The 19,892-nt window shown below is 41.4% G+C and overlaps 1 protein-coding gene across 1 annotated transcript in view; it reads left to right on the top strand.

Moving 5' to 3' along the window:
* The first annotated feature begins 8,151 nt into the window (after positions 1-8,151).
* The window catches only part of KCNJ1 (potassium inwardly rectifying channel subfamily J member 1), a 29,786-nt gene continuing 18,045 nt past the window's right edge, over positions 8,152-19,892 (top strand). Inside the window, exon 1 of the mRNA XM_070765931.1 lies at positions 8,152-8,366. The gene's annotated coding sequence lies outside the window, so the exon portion shown is untranslated. The remainder of the gene's footprint in view (positions 8,367-19,892) is intronic.

Raw genomic sequence — 19,892 nt, 5'->3', positions numbered from 1 at the left:
CCTCTTCTCACAACAAAATACCTTACTCCGCCAGACTTGAAATTCTTCGATTAGACAACTTACAACTCCGTCGTCTCCGTTCCAACTTCACTATAGTTCATAAAATCACCTACCTGTTAATGACTACTTCACCTTCAACCTCAACAACACACGAGCATGAAATTGATTGAAACTAAATGTTAACCGCTCCAAATTAGACCGCAAAAAGTACAACTTCAGCAACAGAGTAATCAGTGCCTGGAATGCACTACCTGACTCTGTGGTTTCTACTCCTAACCCCAAAACCTTTAACCTTAGACTATCTACAATTGACCTCTTCCTCTTTCTAAGAGGTCTGTAAGGAGCGTGCATAAGCGCACCATTGTGCCTGCCATCCCTGTCCTATTGTCTTTTATCGCTGCTTTTTACCATTACTTATCTAATGTTTTATTTGTACAAATTACCACCCTATAATTGTTCGACAAAATAAATAAATAAAATTAAAAACAAAAACAAAACCTGGACACACATACAGCCTGGGAGAAACCCCTCTCAGCAGTAGTGACGGCAAAAGAGATCTCGGAGTCTTGGTGGATAATCAACTAAACATGAGCCAGCAATGTGCAGCAGCAGCCAAAAAAGCCAATACAATCCTAAGCTGCATCAACAGGGGAATACACTCCAAGACCAGGGAAGTCTTAATACCACTCTACTACGCCCTGGTCAGACCACACCTGGAGTACTGTGTTCAGTTCTGGTCACCACACTTCAAAAAAGACATTGAAACTCTGGAGAAGGTGCAGAAAAGAGCAACCAAAATGATCAGGGGTCTAGAAACCAAGACTTACGAAGAGAGACTGCGGGAACTGGGCATGGATAGCCTAGAGAAAAGGAGGGCCAGAGCGGACATGATAGCAGTCTACAGGTATATGAGGGGTTGCCACAGAGAGGAGGGGATCACTTTATTCTCCAGGGCACCGGAGGGCCGGACAAGGAACAATGTCTGGAAGCTGACCAAGGAGAGATTCAACCTGGAAATACGGAAGAACTTCCTGATGGTCAGAATGATCAACCAGTGGAACAACCTACCAGCGGACGTTGTGAACTCCAATACTCTGGACATTTTTAAGAGGAAATTGCACTGCCATTTGGCTGGGATGCTATAGGGTTCCTGCTTAGGCAGGGGTTTGGACTTGATTACCTGCATGGTCCCTTCCAACTCTAACAATCAATCAATCAATCAATCAATCAATCAATCAATCAATAAAAATACACATGCTCTTTCGGTACCCGAGGAAAAAAAGGTTTGCCATCACTGACCTAGTCTGATATATCAAGACCTAAAATGGTCACCTAACATCAAAAACATCAGCAAAAAAGCACAACAAAGAATGTTCTTTCTGCACCAGCTCAGGAAGCTCAAACTGCCCAAGGAGCATCTGATACAGTTCTACAGAGGAATAATTGAGGCTGTCATCTGCACCTCTATAACTGTCTGGTTTGGTGCTGCAACCAAACAGGACCGACACAGACTTCAGAGGACAATCAGAACTGCAGAAAAAACAATTGCTGCCAACCTGCCTTCCATTGAGGACCTGTATACTGCACGAGTCAAAAAGAGGGCGGGGAAAATATTTACTGACCCCTCACATCCTGGACACAAATTGTTTCAACTCCTACCCTCAAAATGTCGCTACAGAGCACTGCACACCAAGACAACTAGACACAAGAACAGTTTTTTCCCGAACGCCATCACTCTACTAAACAAATAATTCCCTCAACACTGTCAGACTTTCTACTAAATCTGCACTTCTATTCTACTAGTTTTTCTCATCATTCCTATCACCCATTTCCTCCCATGTTGACTGTATGACTGTAACTTGTTGCTTATATCCTAAGATTTTTATTAATATTAATTGCTTCGTCATTGCTTATTTGACCCCTGTGACAATCATTAAGTGTTGTACCACATGATTCTTGACAAATGTATATTTTATTTTATGTACGCTGAGAGCACATGCACCAAGACAAATTCCTTGTGTGTCCAATCACACTTGGCCAATAAAAATTCTATTCTATTCTAATGAAACGTCTCCAAACAAGCAAGCAACAAAGAAAGAAGAGGACAAGGAAACTACAGAGGTCTCTCCTGCAACACGCTTTCCATTCCCAGAAATATAAAAGTTGTGTCTGGTAAGGAGCCATTCATGGGATCAAACTTCTTGATTTGCAGCCATGGTGCCGATCTGCAGAAATGAGACTGCACACAGAACAATGAAAGCAGATTCGGTTTAGAAGCAGAGGTGAAATTCTATTGCTCATAGGCAAATCAAATCCTCCTGGTCAGTCAATCTTCATCCAATGCAGGTGCCTCTGGATAATGTAGCAAGATGTACTTACTGAACTCCGTGCTGGAAGCCAGAGAGAAGATGGGCTGAGTCAGGAGCAAGTTGCAAACACTTCTTTCCGTGCATAGTCCCAGTATCACAGTGGCCGCTTCTGTTGCACGTAAGTTGCTTCGAGCTTGTATTCTTTCTGACACTCTACAAGATGAAGGGTAAAGTTTATTGGATGACATTTTAGTGGAGAGGATTGTTTCAAAAGCAGATGGGATTTACCATGACATTGCTTTGCAAAATAAATATTATGGGAGATTGCACATAACTAAAATTCTTTGCCGCTTCGTTGTCGTATTTTTTTGCGGGCTTAGTTTTAATTGACGGACAGTCAGTGCTCAAACACATTTTATTACCCACCAGGACCAGAAATATTGTCTTCTAAGTTTTCGGACTCTTGCTGGAGGGAAGAGTGAATGCATTTATTCTTCATTATGGATTGATTTGTTAGACCTCTTCTGTCTTTCCTGGATGAGTTTCAAAGTAGGGACGACCCATTCAAATAAGGCATATATAGTGGTATCTCTACTTAAGAACTTTTCTAGATAAGAACCGGTGTTCAATATTTTTTTTTGCCTCTTCTTAAGAACTATTTTCTACTTAAGAACCCAAGCCTGGAAAAAATTCCCAGGAAATTTGAGAGTGGCATTAAGGCCCGGCCAGTTTCTTGCCATTCCCCCTTTAATCCCGGCCATTTTAGGCTTTTCTGGGCTGCCAGAGGAGCCTTTCGGTGGTGTTTAAGGAGGTTTTGGCAGTCCAGAGCGAACAAAGCATTTTCCTTTCTCTGGGCACTTGGAGAGGGAATAAACCTCTGCCAGCGCCCAGAGAAAAGAAACACTCCCTTCGCTCTGGGCATCAATTGTCCTAATCCTCTTCTTCCTCCTCCTCCTCCCACTCAAATTCTGAACTTTTATTTCTATCCTAATGGGTTTGCACACATTATTTACTTTTACATTGATTCCTATGGGAAAAATTGCTTCTACTTACAAACCTTTCTGCTTAAGAACCTGGTCGCTGAACGAATTAAGTTCTTAAGTAGAGGTACCGCTGTATGTGCAGAGAAAAAAAGAAACATTTTGTCCATCAAATACTTGTACACACCTAGTGTTGAAGAGGCAGGAGACTGGAAGTAAAACGTCAGCTCTTTATTGGTTATAGTGAGCAAATATGAGTCTCTGCCTGCTTTTGGCAGGGTTTTAAATAGGAGCCGAGGAGCCAATCAGAATTTCCCTGCTCCATTTCCTTGTCGGACTGGAGTGAAAACTTCCCAAATTCTCAGGACATAACACCGAGGGTTCCACAAAGCACAGTTTCATATCAAACATAGGGTTTATCAAAGTAAGGAAGGCCTATTTAAAACAGTTTAAATTCTTTTCAGTATTTTCAGAATTTGATCTTCCATTCTTACCTCTCCTTCGGCATCTACTCAATGATATAACTTCTAGGTAGAAAACCTTATAATCACATGGATCACAACAGTCATTAAAGGAACAATCATTAAAGACTACTTCAGCTTCAACCGCAACAACACAAGAGCACGCAACAGATTCAAACTTAATACGAACCGCTCCAAACTTGGCTGTAAAAAATATGATTTCAACAATCGAGTTATTGAAGCGTGGAACTCATTACCGGACTCAATTGTGTCAACCCCTAACCCCCAACATTTCTCCCTTAGACTCTCCATGATTGACCTCTCCAGGTTCCTAAGAGGCCAGTAAGGGGCGTACATAAGTGCACTGGTGTGCCTTTTGTCCCCTGTCCAATTGTCTTTCCTTTCTCTTCCTTTCATATATCCTCTCCTCTAAGCTCACTTTACCCTTATATATATTACTACATGTCTATTTTTCTTCCTATGTATTTGTGTATTGGACAAATGAATAAATGAATGAATCAATGAATGAATGAATAAATAATAAATAATACTTCCCATACCAGAATTGCTTATGGCAATAGCCCATTCTTATTTCTTCTCAAATTTGATGATTACCAACTGTGGATAGCAAGCTCTCAAGTAAAAACACAATAGCAAAAAGCTGGGTTTATTTTGCGTCTCTTTGCTGCCAGCTAAGATGGTCCAGGTTTTTTTCCAGCTACCGGAGCCCTACCTAGCTAACACACTTTTCAGTTACAAAAGACTCGTTTGAGTGACAGCTGCAGAAAATATATAGTCAGAGCAGGCCATCAAGACTCCCCACCCCTTAAAGATGGACACTGCAGAATCTCCAGCAAGTTGAAGTGCCATGCAATCACTGCCACCATTAAGAACACTCCATCCTTCATTACAGCCCGTTTTCAACTTGCTGATGGGTGCCATTAAGAAGAGGTGCATTCCTTTTTTAGGAACATTCATATGGAGGTAAGTGATGGAAGGCAATTAGAACCGGGGCCAGCTTTTCAAATTTTGCTGTCTTTAGGTGTGTTGATTTCAGTCCTTAGGATTCCTGGTTAGACTGCTGCACGAATCCCAGCGACCAGTTAGGTCCTACAGAGTGGGTCTTCTCCGGGTCCCGTCAACCAAACAATGTCGCTTGGCGGGACCCAAAGGAAGACCCTTCTCTGTGGTGGCCCCGGTCCTCTGGAACCAACTGCCCCCAGAGATTAGAATTGCCCCCACCCTCCTTGCCTTTCGAAAGCTGCTTAAAACCCAACTCTGCCGCCAGGCAAGGGGGAACTGAGATACACTTCCCCCTAGGCCTTTACAATTTTATGCATGGTATGACTGTATGTATGATTGGTTTTTATATAATGGGTTTTTAACTGTTTTTAGTATTGGATTTTGTTATATACTGTTTTATTGCTGTTGTTAGCTGCCCCGAGTCTGCGGAGAGGGGCGGCATACAAATCCAATAAATAAGTAAGTAAGTAAGTAAGTAAGTAAGTAAGTAAGTAAGTAAGTAAGTAAGTAAGTAAGTAAGTAAGTAAGTAACTTGTTGCTTGTATCTTTACAGTTTATATTAATATCAATTGTTTCCTGATTGCTTATTTGAACCCTATGGCAATCATATTCATGATTCTTCACAAATGTATCTCTTCTTTTATGTTGTTCTTTTGGATTTGTTGTGAGCCGCCCCGAGTCTTCGGAGAGGGGCGGCATACAAATCCAAATAATAAATAAATAAAAAATAAATATACCCCTACCCTCAAAACGAACACTATAGAGCAGTGATGGCAAACCTTTTTTTCCTTGGGTGCTAAAAGAGCATGGGTATGTGCTATTGTGCCTGTCTGAGTGCCCACACTATTTATTTATTTATTTATTTATTGATTGATTGATTGATTGATTGATTGATTGATAGAGTTGAAAGGGACCATGCAGGTCATCAAGTCCAACCCCCTGCCTGAGCAGGAATCCTAAAGCACCCCATCCAAATGGCAGTCCAATCTCCTCTTGAAAGTGTCCAGAGTTGGGGAGTTCACAACCTCCGCAGGCAGGTTGTTCCACTGGTTGATCGTTCTGACCGTCAGGAAGTTCTTCCTTACTTCTAGGTTGAACCTCTCCTTGGTCAGCTTCCAGCTGTTGTTCCTCGTCCGGCCCTCTGGTACTCTGGAGAATAGAGTGGCCCCCTCCTCTCTGTGGCAACCCCTCATATACCTATATACAGCTATCTTGTCCTCTCTGGCCCTCCTTTCCTCTAGGCTATCCATGCCCAGTTCCCACAATCCAATGCCTGCGGAGGACAAAAACAGCTCCCCCCGCTCCCCACGAGGCCCTCTGGAGGCCAGAAATGGCCTGTTTTCCAACTTTTGGTGGGCCCAGTAGGCTCATGTAAAAATCGATGATGAGACCACACTTGGAGTACTGTGTACAGTTCTGGTCACCTCACCTCAAGAAGGATATAATGGAACTGGAAAAGGTGCAAAAAAGGGCAACAAGAATGATCAAGGAAATGAAGCACCTCCCTTATGAAACCAGATTGCAACGCCTTCGTCTCTTCAACCTTGAAAGAGGGCATTTAAGGCGTGACTTGATCGAAGTGCATAAAATCATGCATGGGGTAGAAAAGGTGGATAGAGAAAAATTATTTTCTCTATCACACAATACTAGGACGAGGGGGCCCTCCCTAAAGCTCATAGGTAAGAAAGTGAGGACAAATCAAGGGAAAAATTTCTTCATCCAGAGGGTCGTTGGCTTATGGAATTCACTTCCAGAAGAGGTCGTGACAGCTGTCAGCCTGGATAGCTTCAAGACAGGATTAGACAGATTCATGGATAGCAAGTGTATTGGTGGTTATTGAAACGGATGTCCATGTGCCACCTCTATGTTGGTTGAGGCAGGCAGGATTCCCTTGAGTACCATTTGCTGGGGGTCAGGGGAAAGGAAGGGTCTTGCCTTCTCTTTCTGCTCAAGATCCCCATGGACAATTGGTGGGCCACTGTGTGACACAGAATGCTGGTCTCGATAGGCTTTGGCCTGATTCAGCATGGCTCTTCTTAGGTTCCTATGTCCTTATGTTCATGTTTCACCCTCCCCAGGCTCCAAAGGCTTCCCTGGAGCCAGGGGAGGGTAAAAACGCCCTCCGTCATCCCCCCAGAGGCTCTCTGAAAGGCTAAAACACCCTCCCAGAGCCTCTGTGCAAGCCAAAAATCAGCTAGCCAGCAGACACATGCCCATTGGAGCTGAGCTAGGGCAACTGCTCGCGTGCTAGCAAGTATGGCTCTACGTGCCACCTGTGGCATCCGTGCCATAGGTTCGCCATCACTGCTATAGAGAATGGCACATCATTCAACTAGACTCAAGAACAGTTTTTTTTCTCAAATACCATCACTCTGCTAAACAAATAATTCCCTCACCACAGTCAAACTATTCAGTAAGGCTGCATTACTATTACTATTAGTATTCCCATTGTTCCGAGCACCCATCTCCTTCCGCTGTATGACTGTATGACTGGAATTTGTTGCTTGTATCCTTGTGATTTATATTAATATTGATTGTTTCCTGATTGCTTATTTGCACCCTATGATAATCATTGTAATAGAGCCGGGGTGGCGCAGCAGGTAGAGTGCTGTACTGCAGGTCATTGAAGCTGACTGTAGATCTGTAGATCAGCAGTTCAAATCTCATCACCGGCTCAAGGTTGACTCAGCCTTCCATCCTTCCGAGATGGGTAAAATGAGGACCCGGATTGTGGGGGTAATAGCCTAGCTCTGTTAAAAAGTGCTATTGCTAACAAGTTGTAAGCCGCCCTGAGTCTAAGGAGAAGGGCGGCATAAAAATCAAATCAAATCAAATCAAATCAAATCAAATCAAATCATAAATAAATAGTCTTCTACCTTACGATTCTTGACAAATGTATCTCTTCTTTTATGTACAGTGAGACCATATGCACCAAAGACAAATTCCTTGTGTGTCCAATCATACTTGGCCAATAAAGAATTCTGTTCTGTTCTATTCTGTTCTGTTCTGTTCCGTTCTTCACAAGCATGGCCAGTCTAAGAGTGGTTGATCTTACTTGGGAAGTTAAATTTAGGATGTTAAAACAGAAAGCACTCTCTTTACTGGATCCCACAGATTAACTTGTTGCTTGAGTTAATGTTTACAAAGACAGAATACTCAAACACTATAGTAGTAAACATTTGTTCTGCCAAAGAGTCAAATCAACTTCTGGATGTTCTTTGCCCAACTGTTTTTTTTTTTTTTAAATGCTGTGTGTTGGATGTTTGACACCGTTGCTTTTCTTAAACCTTTTAAAATAGCCACTCCTCTCTCTTTTCAGTCAGGTTATATAATAAGCCACACTCCCAATTGTGCCATTGCATAGAGATGAGTTGGCAGGTGGTTTGAGCTAAGACATTGATTCATAAATGCCAAAGAGGCCTTTAATTGGTTGCCCGCTGATGCAAGGACTGGTGGACCAAAGCAACCCAGGAATTCAATTTACAACTTCGCAGGTACCGAAAGCTCGACCGGCAACCCAAGAGTGGGACGGCGTTTTCCTCTACATTCCTCCCAGCATTCTTTACTATTTTTTAGCGGGGGAGAAAAAAGAGGTAAGAGCAGGAATTGTAGGTTGATTTCTTCAGGGAGAAAAGTTTTAATCATTTCTAAGCATTACTCTGAAGATTTGGTTTCACATGATGCATTTCCCTAAACATTTGCAGAATATGTTCGGCTGGGACAGCTTGAATTTCGGTGAAGTTGTCAGTTGTTGGGTATGCCAGGTAGGGCTACTCTAGACAAAAGAAGGACCAGGCAGGACATGAGAGCAGTATTCCAGTATTTGAGGGGCTGCCATAAAAATGTGGGGGGGTTCAACTCAGGCAGGATTTGATGCTCCTGATGCTACCGGTGCGCTGCGCATGAAGCTTTGGGTGTCTGGTGTGGACATGCAAGATTTTGCCTCTGCACATGCACAGGAAGCAAAATCTTACGCGCACACAAGATTTCAGCAATTTTTTTTTGCTTCTGCTCATGCGATGTCCAAGCAAGATTTTACTTCTGTGCCTGCACGCATGAGGAGACGCATGCATGCACATGATTTCAGCAATTTATTTTGCTTCTGCTCATGCCCGCGTCCCAGCAAGATTTTTCTTCCTGTGCATGAAGCTGCATGCATGCATGCAGCTCCCATTTTACTACCGGTGTAAAGTGTGGACTGTACTGGGGAGGACCTCGATACTGGATCAACTTATTTTCCAAAGCACCAGATGAGAAACAGTGGATGGAAATTGATCGAGGAGAGAAGCCACCTAGAATTAAGGAGAAACTTCCTAATAAGTCTTCGGAGAGGGGCGGTATACAAGTCTAATTAATAATAATAATAATAATAATAATAATAATAATAATAATAGTAATCATCATCATCATAATCATCATCATCCACCAGAGGAACGGATTCCCTTCAGAGGTTGTGGATGCCTCATCGCTGGAGGTTTTAAAGAAGAAACTGAACAGCGTTTGTCTGAAATGGTGCAGGGCAGTGATGGCAAACCTATGCTGGCATGTGAGCTGTTGCCTCAGCTCAGTTCCAACCTGCATGTGTGTGCTAGTCAGCTGATTTTTGGCTTGCACAGAGGCTCTGGGAGGGCGTTTTTGGCTTCCTGAGAGCCTACAGGGGGATAGGGAGAGGCTTATTCCCTGCCCTGGCTCCAGGGAAGCCTGAGGAGGGCGAAAAACCAGCTTACTGGGCCCACCAGAAGTTGGAAAACGGGCCATTTCTGGCCTTTGGAGGGCCTCCAGGGGGCAGGGGAAGCTGTTTTCGCCCTCCCCAGGCATTGAACTATGGCTTCGAACTTCAGGTTTCAGTTCTTCCTCTGGCAGTCCTGGAGGGTGCAGAGAGTCATGAATTGTTTCTTCTTCTTATTGTAGTTGTTATTAACGATGGTAAATTTATTTACAACATAATGGGTTTTATCATGTTGATTGCTGGTACATATGATGAATTGCTTCCTGCCATTGTTAATCTGAAGATAGGCAGGGACACAACTAAATGAGTGCAGTGGGAGAAACATCTTAACTTAACTTAATTTGGTTTAATTTATTTGATTTCAGTGCTGCTTGACTCTAAAATGACTCAATATAAACTGTCAAATTAAGTTTTGCAGGTTGCATGCGCAAAAACAGAAAATGTGTGTGTGTGCGCACGTATATATATACACACAGTACTTTCTGTATACGAGACTTGAACACATTGAATAGCTCATGGATGGTGAATCTGGATATGACCCATTTTTGTTTAGCACTCTGGGTTTTTTTAAATCCAACCAGATCCTACTGGGTTGTCACAAAAAGAAGCAAATACATTATTCTATCTCACTATTGATTTCTTGCAATTGATGAGCCATGGTGGTGCAGTGGTTAGAAGGCAGTACTGCAGATTACTTCTGCTGGCTGGCTGCCGTTTGGCAGTATGAATCTCACTAGGCTCAAGGTTGACTCAGCCTTTTATCCTTCTGAAGTGGGTAAAATGAGGACCCAGATTATTGGGGGGCAATATACTGATTTTGTAAACTGCTTAGGGAGGGCTATAGATGAAGCGATATATTGTATGAGTCTAATTGCTATTGTTACCTTCCTTCCTTCCCTTCCTTCCTTCCTTCTTCCTTCGTTCCTTCCTTCGTTCCTCCCTCCTTCCTTCGTTCCTTCCTTCATTCCTCCCTCCTTCCTTCCTTCCTTCCTTCGTTCATCCGTCCCTCCCTCCCTCCTCCCTCCTTCCTTCCTTCCTTCCTTCCTTCCTGTTAGAATGCAATGTTGCAGGCTAAATCTGCCAATTCATTCATTCATTCATTCATTCATTCATTCATTCATTCATTCATCCAATTTTTATGCCGCCCATCTCCTTAGACTCAGGGTGGCTTACAACATGTTAGCAATAGCACTTTATAACAGAGCCAGCCTATTGCCCCCACAATCCGGGTCCTCATTTTACCCACCTCGGAAGGATGGAAGGCTGAGTCAACCTTGAGCCGGTGATCAGATTTGAACCGCTGACCTTCAGATCTACAGTCAGCTTCAGTGGCCTGCAGTAGAGCACTCAACCTGCTGCGCCACCCCGGAGTTGCCAGGAGTTCGATTCTGATGAGCTCAAGGTTGACTCTGTCTTCCTTCATTTTTTCATTCCTCAGCCTTCCTTCCTTGTTGAGTTTTTTAACTGAGGTTTATAGTTTTAGAGTTCTATATTTGACTTCTTTTTATTGTATTTGTATCTTATTTATATTATTGCAAGCTGACCTGAATCCTTCAGGATTGGGTGGCATAGAAGTCGAAATAAATAAATAAATAAATAAAATTCCGAGGACCCATTTTTTTGGGGGGTGTGTGGCAATGGGCTAACTCTGTAAACTGCTTAGAGAGGGCTGTAAAGCACCATGAAGAGGTATATAAATCTAAGTCTATTGCTAATAATTAGAGGCGCGTTGGTCTCATCTGGAAGTAACTATTTGAATCTTCAAAGTAGATGATGACCTCCTTGAATTGGTTAAGAGTGGGGAATTTGTGGTGGGTGGGGCATCTTTCTTTCTTTTTTCTCTCTCTTTCTTTCTTTTTTTCTTTCCTTCCTTCCTTCCTTCCTTCGTTTCTTCGTTTCTTCGTTTCTTCGTTTCTTCCTTCCTTCCTTCCTTCCTTCCTTCCTTCCTTCCTTCCTTCCTTCCTTCCTTCCTTCCTTCCTTCCTTCCTTCCTTTCTTTCTTTCTTTCTTTCTTTCTTTCTTTCTGATGTTAATCTGTTAATTATAGAGACATTTCCACCCACTTTTTTGGAGGGGGGAGTGTGTCTTATAATAATAAAAAATGTAATTAAAATATGTAAAGCAGTTCTATTTGACTACATGTCTTAGATGATATATATATACACTGCTCAAAAAAAAAAAAAGGGAATACTTGAACAACGCAATATAACTCCAAGTAAATCAAACTTCTGTGAAATCAAACTGTCCACTGGTTGACACTCAATTTCACATGCTGTTGTGCACATTCAACTTTGTACAGAAGAAAAATTCATTCATTCATTCAGATCTAGGATGTGTTATTTGAGTGTTCCCTTTATTTTGATTTTTGAGCATTATATATGCATATATTTTGGTTCCTGGTATCAACTCATGTTTCTGTCAATTTAAGTGGGGCCAAAAAGTTCATCTTTGCTGCTGCCATAGTCAAAGTCATACCTTTCCCCTTCTATAGCTATCCATAACACATACATTATGCCATATTGTAGCAGCCTGAAGGTATTTTCATTGGACTGTTCAAATATTTCAAATCAGTCATGCCTAACAAACGATGTAATTCTGGTGCACAGCTTGAGAAGCTGAGAATGCTTCCAGGATGTCCTTGGTTTGTCCTTTAGAAAGTATTGTTTTAGGTGTTGACTGAAGTTGTTTGCGTTGATTTATAGACGTCAGGAATGCTTTTTTGGCCTTTGCTATCAGTTCTCAGTAAGACTTTAATCCCAGAGGCCGTCAGGTCCAGGTCTTCAAAATAGCAAAAGGATATAGCAAGTGTACGTTTGATTTTGCTGACCACGTCCTCTGTAGCCAATAAGTTGACCCAAGGCATTTTGTTGCTTAAGTGAAAGATCAGATGCTGTCTGTATCTTTCAATGCTTGGGATAACATAGAAGATTGATGGCAGAAAAAGACCTCATGGTCCATCTAGTCTGCCCTTATACTATTTCCTGTATTTTATCTTAGGATGGAGTCTTCAGAGAGGGGCAGCATACAAATCTAATAAAATAATAATAATAATAATAATAATAATAATAATAATAATAATAATAATAATAATAATAATTATTATTATTATTATTATTATTATTATTATTATTATTATTATTATTATTATTATTTTATCCCAGGCATGTTTTAAATTCAATTACTGTGGATTTACCAACCACGTCTGCTAGAAGTTTGTTCCAATCATCTACTATTCTTTCAGTAAAATAATATTTTCTTACGTTGCTTAAGATCTTTCCCCCAGCTAACCTCAGTTTGAGCCCCTTGTTCTTGTGTTCACTTTCCTACTAAAAACAATTCCCTCCTGAACCTTATTTAACCCTTTAACATATTTAAATGTTTCAATCATGTCCCCCCTTTTTCTTCTGTCCTCCAGACTATACAGATTGAGTTCATGAAGTCTTTTCTGATAAGTTTTAGGCTTAACACCTTCCACCATTTTTGTAGCCCGTCTTTGGACCCGTTCAATTTTATCAGTACCTTTTTGTAGGTGAGATCTCCAGAACTGAACACAGTATTCCAAGTGTGGTCTCACCAGCGGGATCACAATCTCTCTCTTCTTGCTTGTTATGCCTCTAGCTATGCAACCAAGCATTCTACTCACTTTCCCTACCGCCTGACTGCACTGTTCACCCATTTTGAGACTGTCAAAAATCACTACCCCTAAATCCTTCTCTTCTGAAATTTTTGCTAACACAGAGCTGCCAATACAATACTCCTTTTCCCCAAGTGCATTATTTTACAATTGGAAACATTGAACTGCAGTTTCCATTGCTTTGACCACTTATCTAGTAAAGCTAAATCATTTGCATCATATGGTGTCTGCATCTTTCAATACTTGTGATAACATCTTTCACCAGGCAGACTTGATGGGGATAAGAGCTCTGGAGAGGTTAGGAGTCTCACACAATCCTCTCTTCTATCAGAGAGTAATGATAGCCGCCCCGAGTCTTCGGAGAGGGGCGGCATACAAATCTAAGTAATAAATAAATAATAAATAAAATAAATGGCAGGAGCAATGTACTACAACCGTAATGGCGAACCTGTGGCACATGTGCCCAAAGTGACACACAAATACATGTCACCTGACATGTGCCTGTTTGTCTTCCGGATTTCTGGCACTCATGCAGGCACAACGTGGCAATGTGAAAAAACAAAGAGCTACTGGGAATAGCACATGAAAATTTTGAAAAAAGCCAGATATATTTAATTTTGCACATAACAATCGCGGAAAGAATAATATTGGCATAATATTGGAAAAATGAAAATGTATCAACAGAGGGAGACAGTAGAAAAAATAATAGAGGGGGGGAATGGATAAATTAACATTGGAATTAAAAAATAAGGAAGATTCGGAATATTATGAATGTTGGTGCAAATTCTACTGCTGGCTGGAGAAAAGGAAAAAGTAATAAATGTATACTTAGTAATAATATTATTAACTGGAATGATTTCTTGGTGACAAGACTTAGTGATAAAACAGACATAGGATTAGACACAGAAGTAAGATCAATGTATATAGAATAGAATAGAATAGAATAGAATAGAATTTTTATTGGCCAAGTGTGATTGGACACACAAGGAATTTGTCTTGGTGCATATGCTCTCAGCGTACATAAAATAAAATATATTTTTGTCAAGAATCATGTGGTACACCACTTAATGATTGTCATAGGGGTCAAATAAGCAATGAGGAAGCAATATTAATAAAAATCTTAGGATATAAGCAACAAGTTACAGTCATACAGTCAACATGGGAGGAAATGGGTGAAAGGAATGATGAGAAAAACTAGTAGAATAGAAGTGCAGATTTAGTAGAAAGTCTGACAGTGTTGAGGGAATTATTTGTTTAGTAGAGTGATGGCGTTCGGAAAAAAACTGTTCTTGTGTCTAGTTGTCTTGGTGTGCAGTGCTCTGTAGCGACGTTTTGAGGGTAGGAGTTGAAACAATTTGTGTCCAGGATGTGAGGGGTCAGTAAATATTTTTCCCACCCTCTTTTTGACTCGTGCAGTATACAGGTCCTCAATGGAAGGCAGGTTGGCAGCAATTGTTTTTTCTGCAGTTCTGATTCTCCTCTGAAGTCTGTGTCGGTCCTGTTGGGTTGCAGCACCAAACCAGACAGTTATAGAGGTGCAGATGACAGACTCAATGATTCCTCTGTAGAACTGTATCAGCAGCTCCTTGGGCAGTTTGAGCTTCCTGAGCTGGCGCAGAAAGAACATTCTTTGTTGTGCTTTTTTGATGATGTTTTTGATGTTAGGTGACCATTTTAGGTCTTGAGATATGATAGAACCTAGAAATTTGAAGGTCTCTACTGTTGATACTGTGTTGTGTTGTCTAGTATTGTGAGAGGTGGAAGGGTTTCTCTGAAAGTCTACCACCATTTCTACGGTTTTGAGTGTGTTCAGTCCTAGATTGTTCTGGTCACACCACAAGGAGAGTTGTTCAACTTCCCGTCTGTATGCGGATTCATCATTGTCTCGAATGATATGATTTATATGTGTATAAATAAAACTTTTTGTAATAAAACAATGCATGCACAACGATCAGCTGTCCTTTGAGCGCTTAGCGGTGCTGAAAACTGGTCTGCGCATGAGCACTGGGACAGCTGATTGTTGGGTGTGCATGTATGCTAGAACCCAGAAGTTCGGCTTTTTCAGAATGTGATTCTTTTGTGCACGTGGCGGTGCCAAAAACTGCTCTGTGCATGCGTGCTGACCAGCTGATTGTCAGGTACCATGTACACTAGAACCTAGAAGTTTGGCTTTACCGGAGCATGGTCTTGATGAGCGCGCATGGGTGGCATTTCCATGCAACCTTTTTGGCATTCGGTGCCAAAAAAGTTTGCCATCACTACGCTAGAACTACTATTTTTCTGACATTGGTTATTTGAGGCAGTTGGCTCACTTGGCTTATGGTAGGGTTGGCTGCAGTGATTGGCTGCCAAGATTTTTACTTTTACTTATTTTGTGGGTGTGGCTTGATGGCTATGTGACCAGGTGGGAGTGGCTTGACAAGCATGTGACCGGGGTGGCTTAAAGGTCATGTGACTGCGTGGGAGTGGCTTACCGACCAACATAAGTTTTCAAATAAGTGCCTGGACTCTTTTTCAGTTGATGAATAGCCACAAAAAGGACAAATGATAGGCAGCATTATTTTTTGAGCACAGTAACATTTTAAAGTTTTGTATTGAACCCACAAGGTTTAGCATGATAACGGATTAGGCAAGTAGCTCAATTTTCTTTAATTGCTATAAAAATTCAGTTCTAGATAATGATTAAAATGATTAAGGCATTTATGGGTAAAACATACTATTTAATTATTTCCTATTTTAAAAGTAATTAAGGATCATGCTAAGCTACTAGAAAAGGAAGGAGAATAAAATAAAAACCTATTAAGTATTCTATAAATAGAACATAAACTTTCTCCCCTCACTGTGGTCCCCCCCCATCTCCCGTGGGGGCAGCAGCCCGTTACTGGTTGGCTGTACTTCTCACTTCCCTTTTCTAAAGGCAAAATTAAGACATCCATTGTTGCAACAGGTGACATAATTGTGATCTTCAGGTTACATTGCTTTTCTTAAGAATTAGACTTAGAAAAGAATTGAGTTGAATTGTATTTTTCATTGGCTAAGTGTGTGGACACAAGGAATTTGTCTCTGGTGCGTAAGCTCTCCATGTACATACAAACAGAAAATGATAAATCAATGATCACAAAATACAATCATCATAATTATAACATACAACATTTAGTGAAAGTCATAGGATACCAAATCAGTAGTGATGGGTGAACTGAAACCGCACAATTCGGGTCCATACCGAATTTTGCGGTGTTCGGTATGCCGAACCCGAACCTGAAATTTTTTCAAACTTTGGGCAAAGTTTGGGGTTGTGTTCAGTGTTCGGAGCTTTGATGTCACCGGCAGGTTGCTAAGGACGCCAAGGTGATCACTTCCTGGATTCCATGGAATCCAGGAAGTGATCACCTTGGCGTCCTTAGCAACCTGCCGGTGATGTCAAAGCTCCGCACCTGGAATCTCTTCGTGGGAGGGATTCCCCGTTCGGGTTCGAGTTCGGGTTCGGTTCGGGTTCGGCCGAATTTTGCGTAAAGTTCATCCGAACTTGCCGAACCCAAACACCGTTGGGTTCGCCCATCACTACAAATCAGCAATCAACACAAATCATAAGATGCAAACAACAAAGTTATAGTCATAAGAAGCTAAGGGAATAGGGAATAGGACAGATGAGAAGGATAATAGTAATACAGTCCTACTAGGTGGTTTGACATTGTAGGGCACATTCGCATACACATGTGCGCTAGTTGTTTCCGGCTCTAAGGCATTAAGGCATCATAAAGCATTCGCTGGCTGGGGAATTCTGGGAGTTGAAGTCCAAATATCTTCAAGTTGCCAAGGTTGGGAAGCACTACTCTAAAGGACCGGTGCTCATCTCCGTTTCTAAGCCGAGGAGCCAGCACTGTCCGAAGATGTCTCCGTGGTTATTTGGCCAGCATAGCTAAACACCAAAGGTGCAAGTAGCGCTGTTTCCTTCCCACCAAAGCGGCTGCTATTTTTTCTACTTACAATATTTTACATGCTTTTGAACTGCTAGGTTTAATTTAATTTTTTTAAAAAATTTTTTTTTTATTGATTAAATACATTAAAATCAACAAAGAAAAAATAGCAACATATTGCAAGAAACGAAGAAACAACATAATGGCAAGACAAGTGAAGACTGACAAAACATTTCACATAGACATAAACAACAAAATTTGTCAACTCTACTGTCGACGGCTAGTTTGAGACTTTCCAAATTAGATACTATCAAGAATTTCTAAATGTTTTTTGCTATATTTACATTTTGCAACTGTCGGATGGTCATCTACCAAAGGGTTTACTATTTCTCTTATCTGAGATATAATGATTTTTTCTTTTTGGATTAAGTTGTACAGTGTTCCCTCCATTTTTGCGGGGGATGCGTTCCGAGACCGCCCGCGAAAGTCAAATTCCCGCAAAGTAGAGATGCGGAAGTAAATACACTATTTTTGGCTATGAACAGTGTCACAAGCCTTCCCTTAACACATTAAACCCCTAAATTACCATTTCCCATTCCCTTAGCAACCATTTAGATTATTACTCACCATGTTTATTTATTAAAATGTATTTAATTTTTTTTTTATTAAAGGCGGACGAAAGTTTGGCGATGACATATGATGTCATTGGGCAGGAAAAACCGTGTTATAGGGGGGGAAACCGCAAAGTATTTTTTAATTAATATTTTTGAAAAACCGTGGTATAGGCTTTTCGCAAAGTTCGAACCCGCGAAAATCAACGGAACACTGTATAAAATTTGTTGTTGGCAGAAAAATAATTTAATTTATTTAACGTATAGGTCGCCCAACTCCTTCTAGGCCCTTGGCGGCATGCAACATAAAAAAAATATAACCACGGTTCAAAAACTCCATGGAAAAAATTAAAAATTATTTATACCTTCGGGCGGATCTAGATAGTATCATACTCAATGGCCCCAGACCAGCTGGCATAGCCAGGTTTTAACAGTTTTCCAGAAGGCCAGTAGGGTTGGGATAGTACAGGCCTCCGGGGACAATTGGTTCCAGAGAGTTGGAGCTGCCACCGAGAAGGCCCTCCCACATGGCCCCACCAACCGACATTGTCTAGCCAATGGGACGCAGAGAAAGCAAACCCTGTGGGCCCTTATTGATTGCTGGGAGTTATGTGGCAATCCCATAAAACAGTCCCATAAGGTTGGCAGAAGCTGGACAAGTAACAGGAGATCACACTCTTATGCAGCACTAGGGATTCAAACCTCTGAACTGCCGACCTTCTAATTGACCGGCTCAGTGTCGTAACTGGAATCTTATCTATATGGGGAAATTCCCCAAGGATTCTTTTTCCTTTTGTTCAGTTGTATCTGATTTTTTTTTTTTTGAAAACTGCTTGGGCAAATCCCTGTAAGGTTTGGGCCATTCTGATTGATCATTGCCTCTTTCCCAGGGCTGAGAAATAGTGGCTGGCTCAAAGCCACCCAGCTTGCCTTGTGTCTAAGGAGGGACTAGAACTCACAATCTCCCGATTTCCAACCTGGTGCTTTAAGTACTACACCAAACCGGCACAGCAAAAGATTATAAGAAACATAGAAACATAGAAGTTTGACGGCAGAAAAAGACCTCATGGTCCATCTAGTCTGCCCTTATACTATTTCCTATATTTTATCTTACAATGGATCTATGTTTATCCCAGGCATGTTTAAATTCAGTTACTATGGATTTACCAACCATGTCTGCTGGAAGTTTGTTCCAAGGATCTACTACTCTTTCAGTAAAATAATATTTTCTCACGTTGCTTTTGATCTTTCTCCCAACTAACTTCAGATTGTGTCCCCTTTTTCTTGTGTTCACTTTCCTATTAAAAACACTTCCCTCCTGAACCTTATTTAACCCTTTAACATATTTAAATGTTTCGATCATGTCCCCCCTTTTCCTTCTGTCCTTCAGACTACACAGATTGAGTTCATGAAGTCTTTCCTGATACGTTTTATGCTTAAGACCTTCCACCATTCTTGTAGCCCGTCTTTGGACCCGTTCAAATTTGTCAATATCTTTTTGTAGGTGAGGTCTCCAGAACTGAACACAGTATTCCAAATGTGGTCTCACCAGCGCTCTATATAAGGGGAGACCACATTTGGAATACTGTGTTCAGTTCTGGAGCGTCAAGTCTTGTCTGAGCTCTGAGGGTCGCCAGAACATAATGCACCACATTTTTTTTCTTCAACAATTATTTATTGAACACAATGAAAATTACACACAAGAAAGAATGATGTTTCTTCTACACTCCCTGTTTTTCCACATAATCTCCGTCCCGTTCTATGGCCTTCCTCCAGCAAAACACAAGGGCGTGTATGCCCTGTCGGTACCACTCCTTGTTCTGGTCACGAAGCCTTGGAGCTCTGCCGAACCATCTTCTAATGGCCTCACCCTCTGTGCCCAGCGACTAACGGTACTTCTGTCGACTGCAGATTCTCTATGAACTGTACACAAACATTTGTGAATGTTCCCAACAGTTTCTTTCTCCGCAGTGAGAAATTCAATGACGACACGCTGCTTGTAACGTCCATCACTTACAGACGCCATTTCGAAACACTGCTGCAGCTACGCTATCTGTCTGAAGAAACGCAAAATTTACACACGCACGCCTGACAATTCAAATAATGTATATCTAAAGTTTCGCATTCGTACCATTACTGTAGGCTGGGGGGAAAAAATTATTCATTTCATTTCATTCATTTTATTGGGTTTGTATGCCACCCCTCTCCGTAGACTCAGGGCGGCTAACA

This window comes from Erythrolamprus reginae, chromosome 12, assembly GCF_031021105.1.
Source record: "Erythrolamprus reginae isolate rEryReg1 chromosome 12, rEryReg1.hap1, whole genome shotgun sequence".
Classification (NCBI taxonomy): domain Eukaryota; kingdom Metazoa; phylum Chordata; class Lepidosauria; order Squamata; family Dipsadidae; genus Erythrolamprus; species Erythrolamprus reginae.
The sequence above is the reverse complement of the archived record's forward strand: the minus strand, read 5'-3'. Positions and strand labels throughout refer to the sequence as shown.